The 23,336-nt window shown below is 41.2% G+C and overlaps 2 pseudogenes; one reads left to right on the forward strand and one right to left on the reverse strand.

Moving 5' to 3' along the window:
• Nucleotides 1–1,286: 1,286 nt before the first annotated feature.
• Nucleotides 1,287–1,845, forward strand: LOC129073430 (39S ribosomal protein L32, mitochondrial-like; annotated as a pseudogene).
• Nucleotides 1,846–21,640: 19,795 nt separating this feature from the next.
• Nucleotides 21,641–22,311, reverse strand: LOC129073431 (40S ribosomal protein S3a-like; annotated as a pseudogene).
• Nucleotides 22,312–23,336: the final 1,025 nt, after the last annotated feature.

Genomic DNA, 23,336 nt, shown 5'->3' on the forward strand with positions numbered 1-23,336 from the left:
AGATACAATTCAGTATGAGAGCTGACCAAAGAGATTATGAGCTCCTGGAGGGCAATAAATATATGAATACACATATACACTGGAGTAGTCTTTAGTTTACAGAAAAATTAATCAGAAAGTACAGGGAGTCCCCGGATAGTCCCTCCCCCCGCCCAGAACATGTCCCTTATTATTGGCATCTTCCAACAGTGTGGCCCATTTGTTTACAAGTAATGAGCCAATAGTGATTCATTATTAACTAAAGTCTAGAGTTTACACGTTAGGGTTCACTTTTGGTTTTATAGTGTTCTTTGGGTTTTGACAAATGAAAGATGTCATGTACCCAGCACCACAAGTATCATACAGGACAGTTTCACTGCCCTAAAAATCCTGTGCACCACCTGTTCATCCTGCCTTCTCCTCTACCCCTGGCAACCACTGAACTTTCTCCCATTTCCATAGTTTTGCCTTTTCCAGAATGTCATATAGCTGGAATCATACAGTAGTTAGCTTTAGGTAACATAAATACTTCATATCTTATGGCAGCCTAAAATTCAGACAAATATGTTTTTACTCTAATCAAAGAGTTTACGACCTCCTTAACGGCAGTAATATTTTTTCTTTTACATTATGTATTTACTTTGGAATCTACCACGATACCAAGCGCATAGTAGGAACTAAGAATTCAATAAAATAATAATAGTGATAATCATAATACACTATTAGTTATTATTATTATGCTTTAAAGTATATTACAAACATGAAGAATGGAATTTTTTTTTAAAAGTTCCTAAAATCAGAGATCTGACGGTCTAGGCAGGCCGCCAGGGTTTTTTGGCTGATTTTTAAAGGTCCCATTAAAACAATAATTCCTTTCAACTCTAAAATTCTAAGCAAACTCCTAATAACCACCATAGCCCACAACTATAATTTGAGATGAACCATGTGACCAGTTTTGAATTTCAGCCCTGACCATTCTTTCATTTTAAAGCCTAAGTTAATTCTTTTTTCCCCACTGACTTTAAAAGTGCAGGAGAACAGCTGGTAGAGAATAAGATGATTCACTGTTTACTTGTAAGTAGCCTTTGACTAATGAGGAACAAATTGAGGAGATAGTATGGGAAATCTTAAAACAAAGGGTTACTTCAAAAATCAGAATATTAACTAAGGGACATTTAGAGCAAACCTCTGGACTTGAGTAGAGAAGGAGGATAAATAAATTAAATGTGCCAGGGAAATGAACTATAATAATAATAGAATCATATTCATAGATATATAAGAAAATAGGTGATCTTCAGGCTGGGAAGATGTTGGTGGCCATGTTGGTGTTGGTGGATCCCCCACGGCTTGATAGCCGGACTCCTCCAGAACTGTTGGGAGCTACTGCAATGGAAATTTCTGGAGGGCAGGCCAAGCCTTCCCAGCCCTCTGTGGGGACCAGCATTAACTGTCCAAGCTTCAGCTATATTTACAGAACCAGCAAATGATACTGATGAAAGTAAGATTTCCAGCCTTTTGGAGAATATCTTTTGGATGACAGCACCCAGAAACAGATGCAGCATTGACATTAACTGATGTTGGAGAAGAAGGCCTGAGAAGCTTATTAAAATTAAGAACAACATAGATGTTTTTCCTGAATGTGGTCACCTGAAACAGAAACATGTCCTCTGTGGCTGTTGCTGTGAGAAGGCGTGCAAGGAGACTGCAGAAATAAGACTGACAGGGAAACAAGAAGGGGGCCCTTTCAGGGCTCCTACTGCAGAGACCAGAATGCTGCCCATGGGAGGGACACCATCCGAACAAGATCGGGGCCAGAGGATCGTTGAGCGAGACAGGAAGCGACCTTCCTGGTTCACCCACAATTGACACCAGAGATATTTAAACAGTTTAACTTAACATAAAACATTTCTCCTGGAAAAGAGGAAGATTCTTTGTTTTTACTGTTTTGTCCCATTTTGAAATGATCAAAGTGATTTAAAACATTCTTCATAAGCAGTTAATGTGGATAATTTGAAGATACATCAGAAATAAAATCTGAAAATGTTAAAAGAAAAAAGAAAACAGTGGAAAGTCTTACACGGACCAAAGTCCATTTGAGTATCCTTAGAAAGTCAAGGGTTCTAGCACCTTCTCAGGCATATTGCATTGTTTGAGAAATAGAAAGGAAATGGCAGGCCATCATTATAACAGGTATCATTCTCTGAGCCAGGGCGTTCTTTGTTTGGGTTTTACCTACATCTTTTCATTTGATCTACAAAATGAAATGATCTACAAGATTTTTATATCAGACAGAGTTGAATCTGAATCCATCCCTGCCACGTAGTAGCTGAGTCACTTAAAAGCAAGTTACTTTATATCTCTTAGTCTCAGATATTTTTAAAATTAAGGTATTACTTAGATATTATAGTAACATCTTACATGTACAGCTGGAGGAATGTGTGTGTGTTTATTCGACAGATCCTAAGATGACCCGCAAAGGTGCCTGCCATGGTGTTTGCATCTTTATGTGTGCTACTCCCCCAAGTACTGACAAAATAAGTGATTTTCACCTAACTAACAGATTAAGACAAAGGTGAGAGGATGCCACTCCTGTGATTGTTAAAAGATAAAGACTAAAAATTGTTTTGTTAGGCTAAGGTTGTTATGTTGGCAAAGCGGAGGGAGAGCCTCCAGCGGCTGGACTGATGCAGGGGCCACCTTGGGGAAGCCTGCATGGCCAGGCGCTGTCAGCAGCCTCTGGGACATGGCCTGGTCTCCAGCCAACAGCCATCAAAAAAGCTGGGGCTATCAGTCACACAGCCACAAGGAAATCAGGTCTGCCAACAGCCTGAAAGAGCTTGGCTATGTGTTCTTCCCCACTCAAGCTTCCAGATCAGAACACAGCCCAGCCCACAACTTGATGGCAACTCACAGCCAAGGACCCCCCAAAAAACAGAGAAAATATACATGTGTCATTTTAACCTACTAAGTTTGTGGTAATTTGTTTTCACATCACAGAAAATTAACACAGTATCAATGTAACAACTTAGGACATTTTCACAAAATGGTTGTATCAGTTTACATTCCCACAAGTGACTATATAATAGAGTTCTAGGTGCTCCACCACCGTCACTAATACTTGGTAATGTCTTAGTCTCAGTTTCTCTCAGAAAAATGGGGATACCAATAATACCTACTGCCCAGAGTTGTTGTGGACATCAAATGAGAACATATACAAATGCCCTCATAAAATATACCTCTGTGATAAGTAGGGGAAAAGGTTTATTTCCCCTTCATTTGCCAGGTCACACAGGCAGAAGGGGCTGGCATGGGATTCAAACTCTAAGGGATGAATTCCAAACTCTGTCCTCTTTTCACCAGGCCACTTCCCAGTCCTTCTTTGCAAGTATTTCAAAGGTATCTCTTCTTTTAGACTCCATTCTCCTGCATCAATCCCCACAAAGTCTGCTCTCTTTCTACATGCCTTAAAAGATAAGGAAAACTGCAACTCAACAACATCAAGGGTATTTGTGGTTTCTTTTGTAAAAATGTCCACACTCTTTATTGCAGTTTATTAGGGAATATTAGGGAGTATTCCCTCTATGAAATGTCTCTGTTGAAAGTAGCTTTGGCTGCCTTTGCTGATTTCTTCATCTGAAGAACTTACTTTCTTCGTGGTTAGTCTTTGATTGTCAACATCTTGACTTTTCTGTCATATATTAATGGATCAATTGCTGTATCATATAGTTCTTGTTTACATGACAAGAATAAACTCTGTTCACAAAGAAAGGCAGTGAGAGGGAACATGAGGGTTTATGTATTGGTGGCAGCAAAGGAGACACATACAAAGTGTGGGCCAAGCAACCCAAAGAAAGGATAGCAGGTAGATGACGCGGCTCACACATCAGAGGTCCTGGGACCACATGAGGGCCTGTTTGGAAATCCTGAAGGCACACGGGCCAGTCTAGCACTATGACCGTATTGCAAAGGGCTAATGTGTTGGTAATGCACTGGAATTTATAATGCTGATTAAATGTTTGGAGGGGGCGGGAAATACAGATGAAATAAAGTCAGACTGAGGACACCAGCAGAAAAAATACCACAGTCTCATTTCGGGAACATCATTAAACACAAGCACAGATATAATGCAGATTTTTTTTCAGACACATCCTTAGTATTGCTTTTTGTTTTGCACATTTGCCTTTATTGCATTTGACTACATTGTGTATTCAAAATGCATAAAAGTTAGAGATGAGAAGAACAGTTACAATTTAAAAGGTAAAAGTGAGAAAGTAAAGAGATAATCAACATTCAGCTCAGAAAACTGGGGTGAGAGAGACAAGACTGGTTCAGGACACATCAATTCCCCCAGGACAGGACTTCGATCATTCATTATTTTAGTCCTAGCACCTTGCTCAGGTGAGTATCTAATATGATAAATGAACAAGTCATGTATGAAAACGTAGAACTGGTGAGTGAAAAAGAGAGACATCTGGCACCACACAATTTTTAAAAGGCCCTGGTACTCGTCTGAGAGACACAGCTGTGGGACAAGCTGCTGTGAGCCCAGAAGCCGGTCACATGAGGAGAATATAGGGGGAGATGCAACTGAGACTTGAGTGGCTGGAGCACTTTCATGAATTTGTCCCATAATAGAGACAGAGCTCCCACTGGGCAGACTGCTACAGATGGGAAACCGGCATGGACTTGGCCCTCCCTCATGGAAGGTCCAGGGGAGGCAGTGGAGTGGGTCATTACATAAGATGGGCCAAGTGTGTTGAGGGAGGTGTGGGCGCAGTGAGGTGCTGAGGAGAGCAGATGCGTCCTAACCACATACTCGCATGGGTCCTACAGGGTCTGGTGTGCCTGACAGCAGGCATGGCACTTTGCTGCTGTTTGCTACTTCTAACAGGTCTCCCCAAGGTTACAGAACCATGCATTCCCTGAGAACTGTACCGCGTCTCTCGAGCAGCACGCTGCCCTCTTCCTGCGCCATGTACAACATCAGCTCATTATTATCAGCGGAAGAAGTCGAGCATATATAATGCAGAGTACTGTTAAAAACTAAATGATCGGAGAAACAGTAATGTCTGTTCATGCCTATTTGATAGCTAATACGTGCCAGATTGTGTTTTAAGCATTTACATGTTTTTATTCATTTAGTTCTCTGCTGATTGTCCCATTTTACAAATGAGGAAACCAAAGCTTCTTACCCCAAATGACCCACAGCTTGGACTTGAACCTGGACAGCTGAGCTCCAGGCCCTACCCTCTCATAACAATGTGACTTCTAGGAAATTAAACAGAACAAAAAACACAGAACCAGAGGCTAAGTACAAAAAAATCTGCCAAAAGAAATTAGATCTTTAATAGACAACCAGAAACATAAATGTTTGATGCTCACTTAAGAATAAATAAGCAGATGCTCTGGCTGCTGTGGCTCAGTGGGTTGAGTGCTGGCCTGTGAACCAAAAGGTTGCTGGTTCAATTCCTGGTCAGGGCACATGCCTGGGTGGCAAGCCAGATCCCCAGAGGGGTATGAGAGGCAACTGGTCGATGTATCTCTCACACATCGATATTTCTCTCCCTCCCTTCCCGTCTCTCTCAAAATAAATAAATAAAATCTCTTTAAAGAATAAATTAGAAATGTACTTAGAAGTAGATGAGGAGATATTAGGCATAGTAATTCAATGAACATGTGAAATCATTAATAAAATTATGGAATAATCTGGGATTGTACATATATGCATGACTGGAAACATTGATTATGAAACTTTGACAGAGACAAAACTTTCAGGTATATACATGGATATTTTCATTCTTTTTGAATAAACTGGTCATGGAAGATTAAATATTTTTGTGTTACTGCCATTATTGTCTAGTTCATGATCACTATGTGCATATTTCATTTCATTATTAAAACAACTTTAGGTCCTGGCCAGGTAGTTCAGTAGATTAGAGCATTGTCCTTATATGCCAAGCTGTGGGTTCAGTCCCCAGTCAGGGCACATAGAAGAATTAACCAATAAATGTACAAATAATTGGAATAACAAATCAATGTTTCTTTCTTTCTCTAAAATCAATAAATAAATTTTTAAAAAAACACTCTAAGGAGAGTTTATTACTATCTTCATTTTGTAAATGGGGCAACTGAGGCACCGAGACCTTAAATAAATGACCCCAGGTCCTCAGCTACATGTATGTATTTGGCAGAACTGGGATTCAAATCAAGGTCCATTTGGCTTTCAAAGGCCCAGTATGCCAAGGATGGAGCTCTCACAGCTCTTGCCTGTGGAAGGACCCGTCACATTCACAACACAGACACTGCTGTGTTGTAGGGGAAGCACCCAGAATCTGGAGGCCATGGGTTGGCTTTCATTTCCAGAACCGTGTCACTTGGGGTTTATCTCTATCAGCAACCTACAAGATTCATATCCAGTATTTAGTAGGCATTCAATAAACATTCAGTGAATAAATTGGGCTGAAAAAGATTGGCTTGGATTAGAGAGATTTTTAATCAGCCATCTGTGTAGTCATGACTGATTGATGGCTGAACTGAAATTCTACTCCAAGTTTTTAGATCTAAATTCAGGATTCTTTCCACTACCCCATGCCTGATTAGACATGCTAGGAGTGTGGGCACCCTTGGGACAATCCTCAATTCCTGAATAGGTGATGGTAGAAAGTTAACACCATCAGAATTTATTTAGAGTTTAACAGTAGCCAAATTTGGACACAAAATCCTCACTGAGTAAAAAGGAAAGTCCAGGATCAGAAGTCAGGCAAAATGCCAGAATGTTTCTCAAATTTCTGACCACAACTCACAGCAAGAATCATGTTTTACATGATAACGCAGTTGATACATTCATGAATATAGACGCACGGAGAAAATATTTACAAACAATGCTGACCCTAAGCACATGCAATGCATTCTGATATTCTCTATTCTGTCTATACTGTATTAAGTTCTGGTGGATAAACTAATGGGACCCCAGAGTTGGAAAAACACTACAGCGATCAGTGAAAACAACAACAGTGAGATGATAAATTGGGCAGAAACATGACATCCCTTCCCTCTGCTCATTTCTTCTTCCTTCTCCCTTTTTGCCCCGCTCTCCTCCTCCTCTAGTGCAAAGACAGTTGGTTGCAGCAGGCCACTCTCTTACGCCTGCCTTCCAAACAAACAGATGCTATTTTCCTTTTTCTGGTAAATTATAATTGTAACTTTAAGCTCCAGAAAATTTTATTTATACAATAACACTGACATTTTATGTTTTATGTTGTCATATAGCTGAAAAATCAACTTTTTTCCTTCTGTTTTAATATTTCCATAACACGGAAAGCCTGAGAACTCAGCTCTGGCAATTGTTCAGGCCTAACTATGCTGAGGACCGCATGTGCTAACATCCTGACTTCGTGTGGATCTCTGAGCCTATTCTCAGTCACAAGTAGTTTTAGTGAGTGTTTAAATATACCATTCAAATCCTCATTCTACTTCTTGTTTGTTTGTGGACTGAGTTTACATTCTCTGAGGCTGGTTACCATCACTGAGGCACAGGCGTTTCTGTGGCACGCTGAGAGAAGCCCTTCTCTGCCAGTAGAAATGCTCATGGAACGCTGCGACCTTCTGCCCACCCCACCCCCCCACTGCTCCCAGGCACCCTCAAGCCTCCCAAATTTCTCTGTATACATACTTATGCTAGAATAGAATGTTCATGTTCATGGTTTTTGCTTATCTTGTTTGTTTGGTCAATCAAGCCTTGCGTGGGATGTAAACAGTTGTAGATGCGAGAGAACAGTCCAACCAGTTGCTTGCAGAGCTGCAATCCAACCAAGTTCCCTCTCTGACTCTCAGCCTCTGCTCAGTCCTATTACAAATAATAGCATTTGAACTCCTGTGAAGAGTAGACCAGGTGTTTGGATTTGGACCAGCTATCCTACCTCACGTACCCCTCCAGGAGACCTGGCAGGCAGTTAACTGAGAACACCAGGCTTGGTTAAATTTCTAAGATTGTCAAGGCAGTTAGGTAGTACAGCACACAGCTGGACTCCCACTTATTTCCTTTCAATTCTGTGGGCATTTCTGCTATGACATGATGCACACACACATTTCTAAACACACACACACCCCTCTCTTGATCTGTAAAATTGTACGCTAAAGATAGTGGGGTTTATGGGAGAAACAGGGCTGAGGCAGACCACTCAGACCTTTACAACTTTTATCACCAGAGACCTAATGAAATAATCTTAATAAAAAGGTTTATACAATAAAAAAGCCATGTTAGATCCCTAGTAAAAAAAAATACATGACAGCAAATATAGAACTTTATCTTTTAAAAGGGAGAGAGTGTGATATGGGGACTTGAAGAGATGTTTCACATGTTCACAGCACCCAGAAGGTGGCGGCAACTCAGGTGTCCACTGATGGACGACCGGATGAACAAAATGTGGTATATCCATACAATGGAATGTTATTCAGCCATAAAGAGGAAGGAAATTCTGATATGTGCTATAGCATGGATGAACATTGAGGAGATTATTGCAAAGTGAAATAAGCTAGACACAGAAAGACAAGTGTGGGGGGCCCAAAAAATACCAGAATTATCTTCTGGAAGGCGGGCCCCTTGTAGTACAGGCTTCCCTGCTGAGTGAGTGTTCTAGGAGCCCATCTGTATCAGTATACCAGCTGGCATGGTGCGAGACTGCATTCGACCTCATGGAATTTTTTTTTTTGAAGAGTGTTTCGATGCATTTGCCCATTTCAAGATGGGTGATTTACAAGCACATCTGCCTACATGGCACTGAGGGTTCAGCAGTTTTTGACCGAAAACAGCACAACTCCGTGCCCCACCCTCCCAATTCACCTGATATTGCCTGAGCAACTTTTTGTTTGTTTGTTTCCTTGGATGAAAAAATTCCTCAAAGAGAAATGTTTTGCCAATGTGGAAGAGGTGAAACAAAAAATGGCAAAAACAATAAAGACCTCAAAATCAACAAGTTCAAAAACTGTTTTGAGCAGTAGAAAAAATGTCACTATCAGTGTATTGCATCAAATGGAGAGTACTTTGAAGGTAACTAAATTTTAAACATGTAAGAATAAATACACAACTTTTTTATAATAAATTCTGGGCTTATTTTGGGTCCCCCCCCCACGTATTGTATGATTCTACTAATATTCAAAAGAGTAGCCCAAATCATAGAGACAGAAAGTAGAACGGTAGGCGCCAGGGACAGGACCGTGGGTGTATTGGCAGGGTTGCGGGGAGCGGGGCAGGAGCGGTTAGTGCTTAATGGGTGCGCTTTAGTTTTGCAAGATGAAAAATGTTCTGGAGATGGTGGTGGTGAGGATTGCACAATGATATGAATGTACTCAATGCCATTGAACTGCACACTTGAAAATGGTTAAGACGGGAAATTCTATGTTCTATGTATTTCACAACAATTAAAAACATAAAGGGGTGGGTAGCTTCATGGAAGGGGTTTAAGGGTTGACACTGATGAGTTATAGGACAAGAGCAAGATGCACACACGCTGTGTGAACTGAGCGCAGAGGTAGAAAGAGGGTGAAGGAGGCTTGGGAACAGGGTGTGGCTCTGGCTGTGCTGCTTTATCTTGAAGCACCAAACGCTAAACTTACCAGGGGGATCACTTCCTAAGTTATGCAAATATCTAACCACTATGCTATACACCCAAAACTAATATAATATTGAATCTCAACTGGAACTGAAAAATAAAAAATAAAATAATTCCGAAAAAAATGTATTTTAAAACAAAACACAACACTAAGATGCGGGAAATCTCAACAGACCAATGCAACTTTCACATAATATTGACGTCCTCCCCTATTTGCCAGTGGCATTGAGCTAAATGCCACTGCATTATGGAAACTCAACCTTTAGCAAATCAGACTGTCATGATCAAGTTATTCAATTGTGTCATTCACTTCCTTCTACCTTCACTGCCTCGTGTTTTGCCTAAATTACTGACATTGATACACATCAAAGCATCACCTCCAGGCCAATTAATCAGACTACTCTTCTTGAAATACGGTTTTGTTTTGTATATGGAAAAGCATTCTACCCTTAGTGGTAAAAATGTCATCTTATCTATCAGATATCCTCTGCCATCTGTGAAGGAAAAAAAGAGGCTACCTTGGTAAGCTTGATAAATTCAAGAACTAAATGTAATCACATGAGATGTTTTTATCATAAAAAAATTTCTAACTGAACGGGTTATACTGGGAAGTCAAGTCCTAGGCCTCTACAGCATAGTACATTAATCTTGACCTTGAGCAAGCCCTGTCCATTGTTTTTGTGCATCTAGAATAACATACTCAAAATGTCAAAATTAATTCTTTTCCAGACCTCCAAAGATAAACAGCTGGTACGGGGTGAGACAGCCCCAACATTCCTCATTGTTATCTCTTACCTGCATACCTCTGTAAACCATGTATGTTAACTGTTAACTATCCTGTACCCACAGATGTGAAAGGAGTGTCTCTCCATTTTACTATTTATCCTAACCCAGAGACTTCCCAGCTTTGCCTTCTCCTATGCCCTTAATCTGCTGCCAATGGATTTCATGTAACCTTCCTTCCATCTTCTGCCTTGATTCTAATGTATAAGATGAATTGTAAAACTGCTATTCCTTGGGGGCATTTTCACAATACATTGAGATTTTGCTTCTGGGACTGGCCCCAAACTTTGGCTCAAGTAAATCCTTTAAATCTTTCTTATGTTTGGAATTTCTTTCGACCATGCACACTTATACATGCTTGTGCTCTGTGTTCCAGGCTGTGGCAAAGAGTAAACTCACCTGGAGGCCTATTGGGAAATAATCTGTTGACACAAATCAAGAATCACCAAAAAGGTTTCCTCCTCTTTATTTCCATGTGGAATGTAGTTTTATAAGGAAGAGAACATTTTATGTCTGAATAAGGTCTCTTAAAGGAGGAACTTGCACAAATGTTTTCACAATTAGGGGAAGGGTTAAACAAATGTCAGCCCATCTATGGAATGTGATGCTCCACAGTGTAGATGGCATACAAGACTGTACAGCATAGAGCCAACCACAGAGGAAAATGCTTCAGATACAAGAGGGTATGCTAACTGAATGTGTAACACAGCCATGACATTTTAAAAACACCTATGTGCACACTGGCCAGCGTGGCTCAGTTGGTTGGAGCGTCATCCCATAACCGAAAGGTTGTGGGTTCGATTCCTGGTCAGGCCACATACCGAGGCTGTAGATCTGTTCTCCAGTCCAGGTGCATACAGGAGGCCACCAATTGACATTTCTCACATTGATGTTTCTTTCTCTCCCTTTCTTCCTTCCTCTCTCTCTAAAAGCTGGGGATGGGTTGGGGTGGGGGGGGGGAGAAGTTCTTGGGTGAGAATTAAAAAAAAAAACCCCACCTATGGGCAAGTACAAAAAATTATCAGTGACAAAAAATTTCTGTACACTTCCTGTAATGATACCATCTAAAAAATACTTTCAAGGTTATTTAGAGCCTACATTCCTCTACGTTAACTATCACAGCAGTTTCTGTTATTTCTTTTCTTATTAAGGCCATGTAGATAAGGTTCTAGGCTACATAGGTATGTATTTCCTTAGAAGCACTTCAATTGCTCTCTCTAAATTAAAACCAATGGATTTCCTATAGACTTGCCTGCACGGAAGCCATTAACAGTCACAGGGATGCTTGGTGACAGTGAGGAAAAGGGGAGTTGGCTGAATCAGATAATTATTTGTGTCAGGTTTAAACAGTCTGATGCTTTATTCCACAGGAGGAAGCGCCTTGCCTTTAGGGCAGGAATGTTCATACTTAATTGGCTGTAATCCCTGGCAACCATTTTTAAATTACCACAGGCCTTGTGAATCTGCTCAGGATATCTAAAGTCTGTCCCCTCTATCTTAAACAGAATGAGGATAGGTGCTGCCTATAATACCACATCTCCTTGTGTCACCTTCCTGTCCAGTCAGCCAGGGTTCCCAAATCTATGTTCTTCTTAGCTTCCAAGGCTCTCCAGAAAGTGAGCCCACACTGTCTGTCCAGCTGAAGTGTCTTGTGCTCCCCCTACTCAGCTTCCAGCAGACCAGGCCTCGTATTTGATGGCTGTGATTTTTTGGGGAGGGTGCTTATCTACCTCCTGCCACCCATCTGCATAGCCTCCTCCTCCGCCTGCCAACAGAAAGACTTCTCCTCCAAGACCCAGCTAGTGTCCTCTCTTCCCCAAAGTCTTGGCCAGTGCTGTCTCGGAGGATTTTCCCTTCTAAGTCTTTTTGGCCCTCCTGCCGCTGCTCGCCCGCCCCCCCCCCCCCCGCCCCCCAGCCAGCACCACCACTTTGGCACCAAGCCATCCTCTGTGTTTTGTTCATGCACGTTTCTCTCCACCTGGATCATGAGTGAGGCCTTCCTGCACTGGACAAAGAACTTCTGAAAATATGGATTAAGTCATCTATATCTACTCTCATTGGGTTAATTTCCTTTTCTTTTTCTTTTTTATTCTTGTATGTGTCATGTAACAGGCAAAGGCATATTCTTTTAGTCTTTAAAAGCACACAGTACTCTAATGCCTTTTCCCTCAGCTTACACTGGCTTTCTACTTGCACCAGATGGCCCCTCCCTAAAGTCTAACAAATCTCATCCTAGCTACTAATCCTTCACTCTGATCTGTAAATTGAAAACTGTAAGAGGAAGTATCCATTAGTCCTCCTCTGCTCATAGCTCAAATCTAGCTCCCTAAAAGCCTTTGGTCAGGTGCTAATCTCTACCCTCTGACTCTTCTTACCAAGGCCTGTGATTATTTTCATTACATCTGCTAACCATTTCACTCAGTATATGTTTTCTGTGTCTGCAAGTTAACCAAGAACGCTTAGAGTGACACACTAGGAGAGAAGCTACAGTCAGCCTCTATGGATATAATCTTTTCCTCTGAAGAAACATACTTAAGCCTAATCCAAAGACCCCACCAAGTCAGTGTTTTGCTGGAATTCTCCAGCTTTTTTTTTGACAGTGCTACAACTGTTATAGGAACGGCCCTAACTGATACCTTTCATAGAAAACAAGAAGTTACATCATCACCTGCTGTCCAGTTAGCTGGTATTTTGTGGCCATCGTAACAAATCAAATTCTAAAGGCAGTAGAAAAATTTACTTATACATTTTAACATTTTACTATGTATTTATACATTCAAACATTTTAATCAAGTAACCTATCCATGCCTTTCTACTTTTTCTCTTCACCCAAATTATCACCAACACCCAAATTATAAAGTGATACCAGTATTGCCAGGGAATCAAGAAGAAGGTGGTTGGAACAAGTTTCCTCTGACTTGCCTGGTTCAGAATCGTGGCTCATAGTGGTGAATTGCTGTAGCCCTTTATCCGCCTATGTTCACAGTGCCCCTTTCCTCTCTCCTTTCTCTCCCCACACCCTTGCCCCAGTGACCTTCATTTCCTCATTCTCCATGAGCTGAGAGGTCTACTAAAATCTTAGTCCAAGTTTGGGGAGGAATGGAGGACTTCAGGAGAGAGGTCAGCAGAGCCTGAGGGAGTCTGAGGAAGAGCTCAGGGCAGGAAGTGGGAGACAAAGGCAAAGGAGTGGAGAGCCGGGTGGGAGCAGAAATCAGCTCGTCATTCCACATTTTAACACTGATGCCAGAGGGACCCAGAACCACAGTCTGCGGCTCTTCATCCTGGGACTGTGGAGCAGATACCAGCTGGCGTGCTGCAACCAGGAGGTGGCTGACGGGCAGGACCCAGCAGCCTGGAGGGACCAAGAACCTCTGAGAGCTCTGCAGCGTGTTCTAGCAAAGCCTGGCCACCAGCCTGGCATATCCAGCCCAGTGTCACCTCCGGAACAAAGAGCTTTGTCTCCCTGAACTCCAAATCTTCTTAAACATGATGCCTCTCATGTAGCAGCCGGCATTGTTCCTGGGATGCAGTGCTGAGTGAGGTTAATCCCCTCTCTTTCTCCTTGTCTTTTTGGCAAAGGATGCAGAGCTTCCAGGCACTTTTTATCCATCCATTTGATGTGGGAAGACTAGGTGGAAGGAAGGTGAGTAGCTGTTCTTCATTCTGGTGTAATGTCTATAATGTGTGTGGTAAAGTGGATCACGGGATCAGATACATCTGGTTTCAGATCCTACCAGTGTGACCAGGCAGAGGCTGGGATGCAACCGCTCTAGGAACTGCATTCCTACTCTGCAAAGTGGGGGGAATAATAGTGGTAGAATCACCTGAGATAAGGATACGCAAGGTCTGAGAGTCATTGGGAAATTCCCGTGTCCCTCATGTGCTAAGGGCCTACTCTGGCCAACTCTGGCCCAGGTGCTTCTAACTGACATGACCCTATCCAATTTCTGTGCAACCCCACAAGGTACGTACAATCACTCCAATCTTAACAGACAAAGCAATGAGATAAATAACTACCTAAGGACACCCGGCCAGAGAGCAAAGTGTGGAAGTGCCACATTTCTGGCCCTATTTCAAGCCCTTTCTCCTATTCAGGGAGCCATCACAGAACCAGGACTGCCCCACTGCAAGGAGCCAGAAAGTTCTTGAAAAGAGTTAACCCCCAGTGTTAGGTGTTCTCTGCTTTCACTTGTAGGGTGTCTCAGTTAAGTGACATCCCCAAGCTCAGGTAATGCGTCTCTCTTTATAGCTGACCTCAGGGTCCTAAAGCCTAGGAAGAAAGACCACAACTTGGAAAATGATGAGTTTTTAAGTTTAGAAAGCATATTATTCTTTTCTGCCTTGAGTCATTCCTGTTTAAATATCAGGGTCAATTGATTCAAAATTGATCTATATGAATGATGTGATGCCAGTATTTGAGGACTTCTGCCAACACCGAACTACTGTTCTGGGGCCCTCCCCTCCCAACTCCACTCCAGCTGCCGCTTAGAATTTTTTTTTTTTAATTGGAAACAATGGAGAGAGGAAAAAAGAGAAAGAAGAAAAGGGAAGGCAAAGAGGACACTCTCATGTCTCTCCTATGTCTCTGGGCACTTGCACTGGCCTTAAATACTAAGAACTTTCTAGATATTCCACTACAGGCACTTGAACGTATTTTTGGGGTTGGAATGGGCCAGAATGCCAGGAAGAAGTACCCTGGGAACAGCCCTCATCCAATGATAGCTGAGACTGGAGAAAAAATGCCCCAGTCTTCCTCCCTCCCTGCATCTCCTGCCTACTCTCCCACCCTTGCCTCCCGGGCTCACCTCCCACATGAATGACTGAGACTCAAATCATTGTCTCAGGACCCACTTCTGGCTGAACCCAACCTAAGAAACAGCTTGTAATCAGCTGAAGGCAGTGTTGGCCTGGGAGCTGCTTCGGCAGGAAGAGAGGGCCCCTGGCTGACAACGCGTCTCTGCTAACACGAGAAAGAGCAGGACCGCCAGCTCAGCCTTTTCTCTGATCCCCTGAGGAAGGGAAATGAACAGTCTTCTAAGGGTACCTTGGGCCATGAATCATGATTCCACACTCTAAGTCATTGAGTGAGATACTAAATTCCTGAGAAATATAGACAATATTAAATGTCAATAAAAGCAAATAAAGTAATTATCTGTAAAGAATTCTCAAAACACACAAAAGGTCAGTGTAAAAAATTTTTTACCTGCATTGGAAAGAACACAATATCTCTTCTGTGGTGCTTCTGCCCTAAATGCATAACCTCTATCTAACACAAGAGAAACACTGGACAAATCCAAACTGAGCGAGTAACAGGCTGGTGTTCTTTGAAAGCACAAATGTCATGAAAGGCAAAGACAAAGGCCATTTGGAGAAAATAGTTTAATTTGACAGCTAACACAATGGTGCATCCTGGGCTAGATCCTGAACCTGACAAAGGACATTTAGTGGGGTGAATGGCACATTTGGAGTAAGGCCTGTAGATTAGCATATAGTATTGTATCAATATTAATGTCCTGGTTCAGATCATTGCACTGTGGTTATTTCAGATGTTAATGTTCAGGGAAGCTGGTGAAGACTACACAGGAACTCTGTCCTATTTTTACAACATATTTGTAAGTCTAAAATTATTTTTAAGTAAAGCACGTTCCCTACAAATGATTAACCTAATTCAAGATCACATCAAGCCTGTAAATCATAATTGGAGAAAGCTTGCTTGATTTGTTTCTGGTAAAAATGCAAGAACAGGGAAAAGACACTGCCTGGTCTACTTTTTGTAATCACACAAGCTAGAACACTCATAGTAGCATAGCAAAGTCATGTTTAGCTCATTCTTGGAAAAAACTGTTTTTTAAAGGTGTTTCTACAAGGTTCATTTGAGACGCCTGAGCCAGGTGAATAAATAACTACATGAAGACCCAACAGCTCCTTTCCCAGACCAAGTTAAATGGTAGTTTCGAAGAAAAGGAAAATACCAGACTTGGCCAAAGTGGTGGTTAGCCTGCTCTGAAACAGCACATTATTGCCCTTGAAGAGATACATGAATTAGAAAAATAATTGACAATGTTCACTTAATAATATATCTGGATCTCATTTTGTAACCATCTGAGGCTTCATAGCTAGTGATATAAAGGCAACAGCTTTTACAGGTTGCCCTATTTCTTACTTACTTAACAAATATCCATTAAATGCCTCCGGTGTACCAGACACTAGGTTTGTAAGGATAAAAAGGACTCAGACCATTCCCTCAGGAAGTATTCATATTCTAACAAACTGCTCTAATTAATCACATTATGCTGATAGGCTCTATGATAGGACCACATGCAAAATGTTTTTGGAACATAGGAGAGAGAAGGGTTAGCTCAGATGGAGAAATCAAGTAAGGTTTGAGGAATAAGTAGGAGTTTGTAATAAGTAAATAACATAACGGTATGTAGACTTGTGGAATCTCATAATATGTTCAAGAGTTATGTGTGGCTAGAGTGTACAGGGAGGTAGAAAGTGGAAGAAGATTCCAAGGCACTACCATGGCACAATGTTAAATAGTGACCTTCATTAGAATTCCTCAGGGCACTTAATAAGTTAATTTTTAAAATATTAATTCTCACTACTCCCTTTTAAGATTTTATGAAAGAGGTAAGCATTAGTGGTCATAATGTTACAAATGTGACAGAGGTTTATCTGAGAAGTGAATGCTGGTGCTCATCAATAATGAGGTTAGAAAATTGACCAAGATTTTGTGGATTCACCCACCTCATTATGTTATCATACTTGGCTTTTTTACTTAAGCGAACTGCAGAGATTCATGAATAATATCATGAACAATGAGAGATTCATGAATAATTTTAGTCCTGAATGTTTAATAAACTACAGATAGTTGTTTCAAAAGGACTTTCGCACAATCAGAAACACACATAAAACCAAACTTTTGAACAAGACCATTTGACCTTAGCAGAGAGAGGCTGGCTCTTAATCCAAAGAGCTCTGCTTCTACATCTGAGCCTGTTTGTTTTGGGTTCTGGAATCTGCTACTGAAGGTCCCACCAAATCTCTTGTTCATAAAGGGCTTTGAAAATGAAAATCCATAGTTGAATCAATGAGTTTCACTTCCAACATCAATGAGCCTTTTATACTTTGAAAATATTCTCTCTTCCTGTAGGCAGAACAAACTGTGGATTGACTATGCGAACATCTCAGCATCTGTCAGAGCTCCTGACCTTACCTGAAAATCCAGCACAGCATTCAAGGATAACAATGGTTTGAACATAAACTACCTCTTATCTAAACTACTAGGCTTCTGTTTACTAAACATGGCATTGAAGAGCCATTTACCACTACAAACATCTGAAAACTGCAGCAAATAAACAACTTATTGTAGCACTTGCAGGCACAGGTTATTAGAACTGGAAGGGGCCTTCAAGGTGGTCTGTACTCTGCATGATACAGATTCTGGACCGAGGAGAGATGCGCCAATTAAGCCGGTTGTTCTAAGGCACACAGCTGAGCAGTGCCAGAGCCGCGAAACATCCAGGGTCCCCGACTCTATGTAGAATGTGCCCTCTGCCTTATCAGATTGCCAAAGGTTATTTTTGTAGTTCCAGTGGTAAGTAACTAGTATTCTGAAATCTTAACAACTAATTTATGTGTTTCTAAAGTCCAAATAGTTTAAAACGTGGAGAACATGGCTTTCTGCTGTGTCTTGATGTAGCAGATGGTAATGCACCTGCGCAGATTCTCCCCTGAGATTATATCACTACCTGCCAGTTTTTTTGTTCCTGCCCCATCAGAACAGCCTCCTGCTCATATTTTCTCTTTAAGTATTGTTCGAGCTCAATGGTGCCCTCTCCCTCAAATTAGGTTAAAGTCCTAACTCCTATAAATATGACCTTTTTTAGAAATGGTCTTTACAGATGTAGTCAAGTAAAGGTCAGGTCATACTGGGTTGGTGGGTCCCCTAATCCAACTGGTATTCTTATAAGAAAAAGGAAATTTCAACACAGAGTCTCCCACGTAGAGTGCTGTGTGAAAATGGGGCAGCCATTGGAATGGAGCGTGTGTAAGCCAAGGATTGCCAAGGTTGCTGGAACCAGCAGAAGTTGGGAGAGGCAAGAAAGGATGCTCCCCTAAAATCTTCAGAGAGAGCATGGCTTTGCTGATACTCTAAATAGACTTCTAGCCTCTGCTACTGTGGGTGAATAAATTTATGTGCTTTAAGGCACCATTTTATAGTAATTTTTTAGGGCAACCCCTAGGAAATTAATACAAGTATGTTATTAAATAAGATGCTAAAATCCATTAATATCCCAAACTTTTTATAAAAAGGTTTATAACTTTTTATAAAAGTTATAAAAAGATATTTTATGTCCAAAAATATAATATTAAATAACCATAGAAAAATATATTCAACCTTGTTTACATTAAAGAAATGCATATTAAAACACCAATGTGGTAGTTCTTTGATTAAAGTAGTAAGAATTCAATGTAATGTCAATAGTCAATGCAGGTCCACTTACGGGAAAACTGACACACTAAAACATTATGGGAGGACATACAGAATTGGCACAACCCGACTGAGAACCAATTTGTGATACTTATTTAGGAGAACTTTTATAAACACCTCTGGGCCTCTGATCAGATGCAAAAGGAGCAGAGTAAAATTTCAAGAACACACAATAACAACAGGCAGTCCGCCACATCATTGAGTGTCAGACTTTATCGAATATAGCAGTTTAGTTACCTGCCTCTCTGACCCTCCTGGACCTTATAACCCACCCTCTGATGAGGCACATAAAATTTTCAAACAAAAGTCTGAGAGCACAAGCACTTCTTCATAATTCCTAATATTACTTATTGACAATAGTATCACTTCATATTAATAACACTTAAGCTGAATTTAAAGAGGTCTTATTCCAGAATCCCATTCCAGTCTTAATTATAATGCATATTACATTCTACAACTCTTTTTAGTAAAAGATGTTAGCTCTAGCAGAGAATTAATTTCTCAAAGAAAACCTGAAGTATGTCCTATCTTCCCACTGTTATTGAAGATGATGTTCAGGCTCAGAAACAGTAGGCTGCCTGAACTAGGCCCCTGGGCTCATTGGTGGGCAACCCAGGACTAGAACCCTTATCTTCTCATTTCCTTTCAGTGGTCTTTCACTCCTCTGTGATGCTAGGGAAGTGTTTGAATTGATCTTTTCAAAGGCAGAGGAGACTTGAAGTCAATTTACAGATGAGAAAACTGAAGCCCAAGGAGGGTAAAGGATTTTGCTACGTTCACACAGCAGCTACAAGGTGTGCGTCCTATCACTGAGCTGCAGAACCACAACTCTCACAAGTAATGGAACATCTTTAATCTAATTTCCATCAACTACACAGATTTCTTGCACCCATATCTATTTAGCATTCCTTCAACAGGTATTTCTGTGGGCCTACTGTGTGCCAGCCTTGTGCTAGGGGCTATCGGTCCAAACCTAGCAGGCCCAGAGGTCAGCAGTGCTGATGGACATTGTATTCCCCGAAGCTGAGCTCATCAAGTTAGCTTTGGGAGGTTTTGAATCAGAATGAAGCTAATGAATTTGTGTTTCCAAGTTATTTCTGCGCATGATTGTTTATTTGAAAATTAGAGATTTTTGTGGCCTGACAGTGAGAGACCATTCAGAAGCTCAAACAAATAATTATCTGTGAATAATCTGCTTAGGAAAACTTCTCCCCCAACATCAGCCCAGGGGAGCTGAATGCTCTCTGCACAGCTTCTGAGGCTGACTCCTGTCCAACGGGCAACCGAGAACTTCTTAATTCAGTTCAGGAAAATGAACACAAAGTTTTCCAGAGATCCAAAGACTCATCCAAAAAGAGGTATCCTTACTCTGGTTCTCCTTCAGACTGTGCTCAATTCGCAAACTTCTCTGAGACTAATACCCTTGTCTCCAGTCAGGCAAATGAATCACTCCAGAAGAGCCTATGAATATTTATGCTCAATAAATACCATTATCATTTCATTATGTTCTCTTTATCCCGCAGAATTCTAAGGATTAGCAAAAAGTTCCTGGTTCATGTAAATGAATTCTGTCTAAAATTACTATTAAAGTGTAAAAGTGAAGCCCATGATACAATTTTCAGTGGTGAGTGATGGCCTTTTGTAAAAGTAATTACACTCCTAACTGAGGAAATTATTTTAACTTTGAACAAGTATAACTTTATAGGAGATGCAGCCTTTAAGCCTTCATTAAAAATATATATTTGTTTTCCCTGAGTGGGTAGCTCAGAGGTTAGAATGTCATCCTGACAGGCCAAGGCTGCAGCAGTTTCAGTCCTGGTCAGAGGAAGATACAAGAATCAGTCGATGAATGCATAAATAATAAACAACAAATTGATGTCTGTCTCTCTATCTTTCCCCCTTACCCACCTCCTTCTCTCTCTCTCAGAAAAAATAAAATCAATAAAATTGATGTGTTACTGTTACTCAACTATTGCAAATCTGAGGGAAAGAGAAAGGAGTTTTGGAGGGTTCTTTTTATGCTGATGAATGTATTAGTTTGCTAAGGCTGCCATAATGAAGTACCACAAACGGAGTGGCTAAAATAACAAAAATTGATTGTCTCACAGTTCTGGAGGCTAGAAGTCCAAGATTAAAGTGTCAGCAGGGCCGGTTCCTCCTGAGAGCTGTGAGTGAAGCGTCTGCTCCAGACCTCTCTCCTTGGCTTGTAGATGGTGGTCTTCTCATTGTGTCTCTTCTCATCATTCTCCCTCTGTGTGCATCTGTGTCCAAATGTCCCCTTTTTATAAGGATATCAGTCATAGGGGACTAGGGCCCACCCGAATGACTTCCTTTTAACTCAATTTCCCCTGTAAAGATCCTGTCTCCAAATAAGGTCACATTCTGAGGTACTGGAGGTTAGGGCTTCAAAATATGAAGTTTTACAAGGACACAATTCAACCCACAACAATGAGTAAGGCTACTCCAAGGCTCTAAAATCACTAAGTTGAGGCTTTATATTTTATAAATGTTGATGTTACGAGTGGCTAGTCAGTGGTTACAACTAGGAAGTATGGGAATTGTCTTCTGGCTCCCCAAGGAGCAAGCTGGGTGGTATGAACCATTGCAGGGCTCTGAGGGACCAAGTCTCGTCCTTGCATGTATGCCTCAAGCTAGCAGGTAATCTCGGTGACACAATTTACATTTCCCAGCAAACATTACTCTTACCAAGAGTTTCACTTTCTTTTTCACAAATAGAGTGTTTTATTTGTCACCATTAAGTATCTGAATTTTAAACAGATTCTTGGAATGAGGGCTTATACCCATCAGTTTGTTCACCTTCAGCACCTGACTTATCTCCAGGAGCTTTTCCAGAACTGCTACCTTCACCATGAAGCTCCATGAGTTTTCCCAATTCAAACTTGGGCTTCTTCAGCATTTTGACTTTTCTAACAAAGATATCATGGAGCAGGTAAATTGATTGGCAAGGCTTTTCTGCCTTTTCCAATGTAATCTGGAATTAACTTATTGACCCTTTCTTTCAAGTCATTTCTCTGCACCTCTCAGGTCATGATTTCCATCATCTTTCAGGTTTAGTAGACCTGTTGATGCTGAGTATAAGAGGTCTTCTGAATCTGATTGTGTTTTTTAGTAAAAGTAACATGGAACAGACAAAACGAATAACCATAAGTATTCTTGACATCAACATGAGCTTCAATCATGGTCTGCCATTTTTGACCATGGAGCCCATTTTGTCATGGGCAAGATCCATGCCATGAAAATTAGGTAGTTATTGCTCTAAACATTCTCAGTAACTAACTTGAATTTTCTAAATGCAGCTTCATCATTCTGCAGATCAGCTAGGCTCACTTTAAAAACATGACCCTTGAGACCATCAGATGGAATTTTGGTTCCTTGAGTTCTTGTCACTAGAGGTTTTCCAATATTTCTTATATTGAACATGGTTAGTGTTTTCACATCATACCAATCTTTCTTAGAAAGTGGATTAACCACTTTCTTTTTGGTGCTTGTTCTTGCCCACCACCACGGTGCTGGGTGGAGAGCCAAAAGGGCCTGAGAGTTTAGCTTTTATCTGTGTCAGCTCAGTGAAACCTTATAAAGACCTAGTAAATGAGAGAGTGACATCCTCCTTTAAATGGACAAAAAAATGGATAAGAATGTTGAGACCCAGAGAAGTCAAATGATGAGACACGATCTTAGCATGAACCAGTACCAGAGCCAAGAAAGACTGCGATCCACAGCTTCTGACATTCAACTCCACGTCCAGTGTTTTCTTCTCCAACTTGATGGCCAAAGTTTCCTGCGCACTGTAAAGGCCATTTCTAGCTCAAAATATAGTCACAGCTAACTTCTCATCAACATTGTGTGAAAATTTAAGCAACTTTCCTGCCTCTCTTGTTCTATCTATAACAGCAGCATGAGGCTGACGAATGTGGACTCACTTACTGTCTTGCTGAAAAACAAGGTCTCTTGGTGAGTGAAGATCCTTCAAGACTTTTCCTGAACACCCTGAAATTCATGCATATGAGTGAGTGCGTTTGCTTTCTTGGGAAAATATCTCTAACTTTTCATCAGCTTCTTTTAGAGGTGATTGGTCCTTAAACCAGTAAGAACCACTGGCCTATCAAGACAGCACATCCAGTATCTCTACAAATGTTCCCTTGCCCCTTTCTCCATAAAAACTATGTAGGTCTTCTCTCTCCTGAGAACACTTTCTAGGGGGATCCCTTTGATGATCAAAGCCTGGCCTAACTGCTTAGAGGAGATGTACTGCTCTGAGTATCAGTCAACCTCTATGTAGCGGGTCCTTCCTCATGTGCTTCTGTGATAAACCACAACAGGAATTTAGCCTGGGCTTAGCCAGTTCCCTGTACCTCTCACACTGGGTTCCCAGAAATCCCAGAGCAGAACTACTCGCTGGGAAGGCAGCTGGGCTCTTGGGCTTTCACGGCCTTAAAAGCCTCCTA

Source organism: Pteronotus mesoamericanus, unplaced genomic scaffold, assembly GCF_021234165.1.
Source record: "Pteronotus mesoamericanus isolate MK-2021 breed Mesoamerican mustached bat unplaced genomic scaffold, CSHL_Meso_final contig_41, whole genome shotgun sequence".
Lineage (NCBI taxonomy): Eukaryota > Metazoa > Chordata > Mammalia > Chiroptera > Mormoopidae > Pteronotus > Pteronotus mesoamericanus.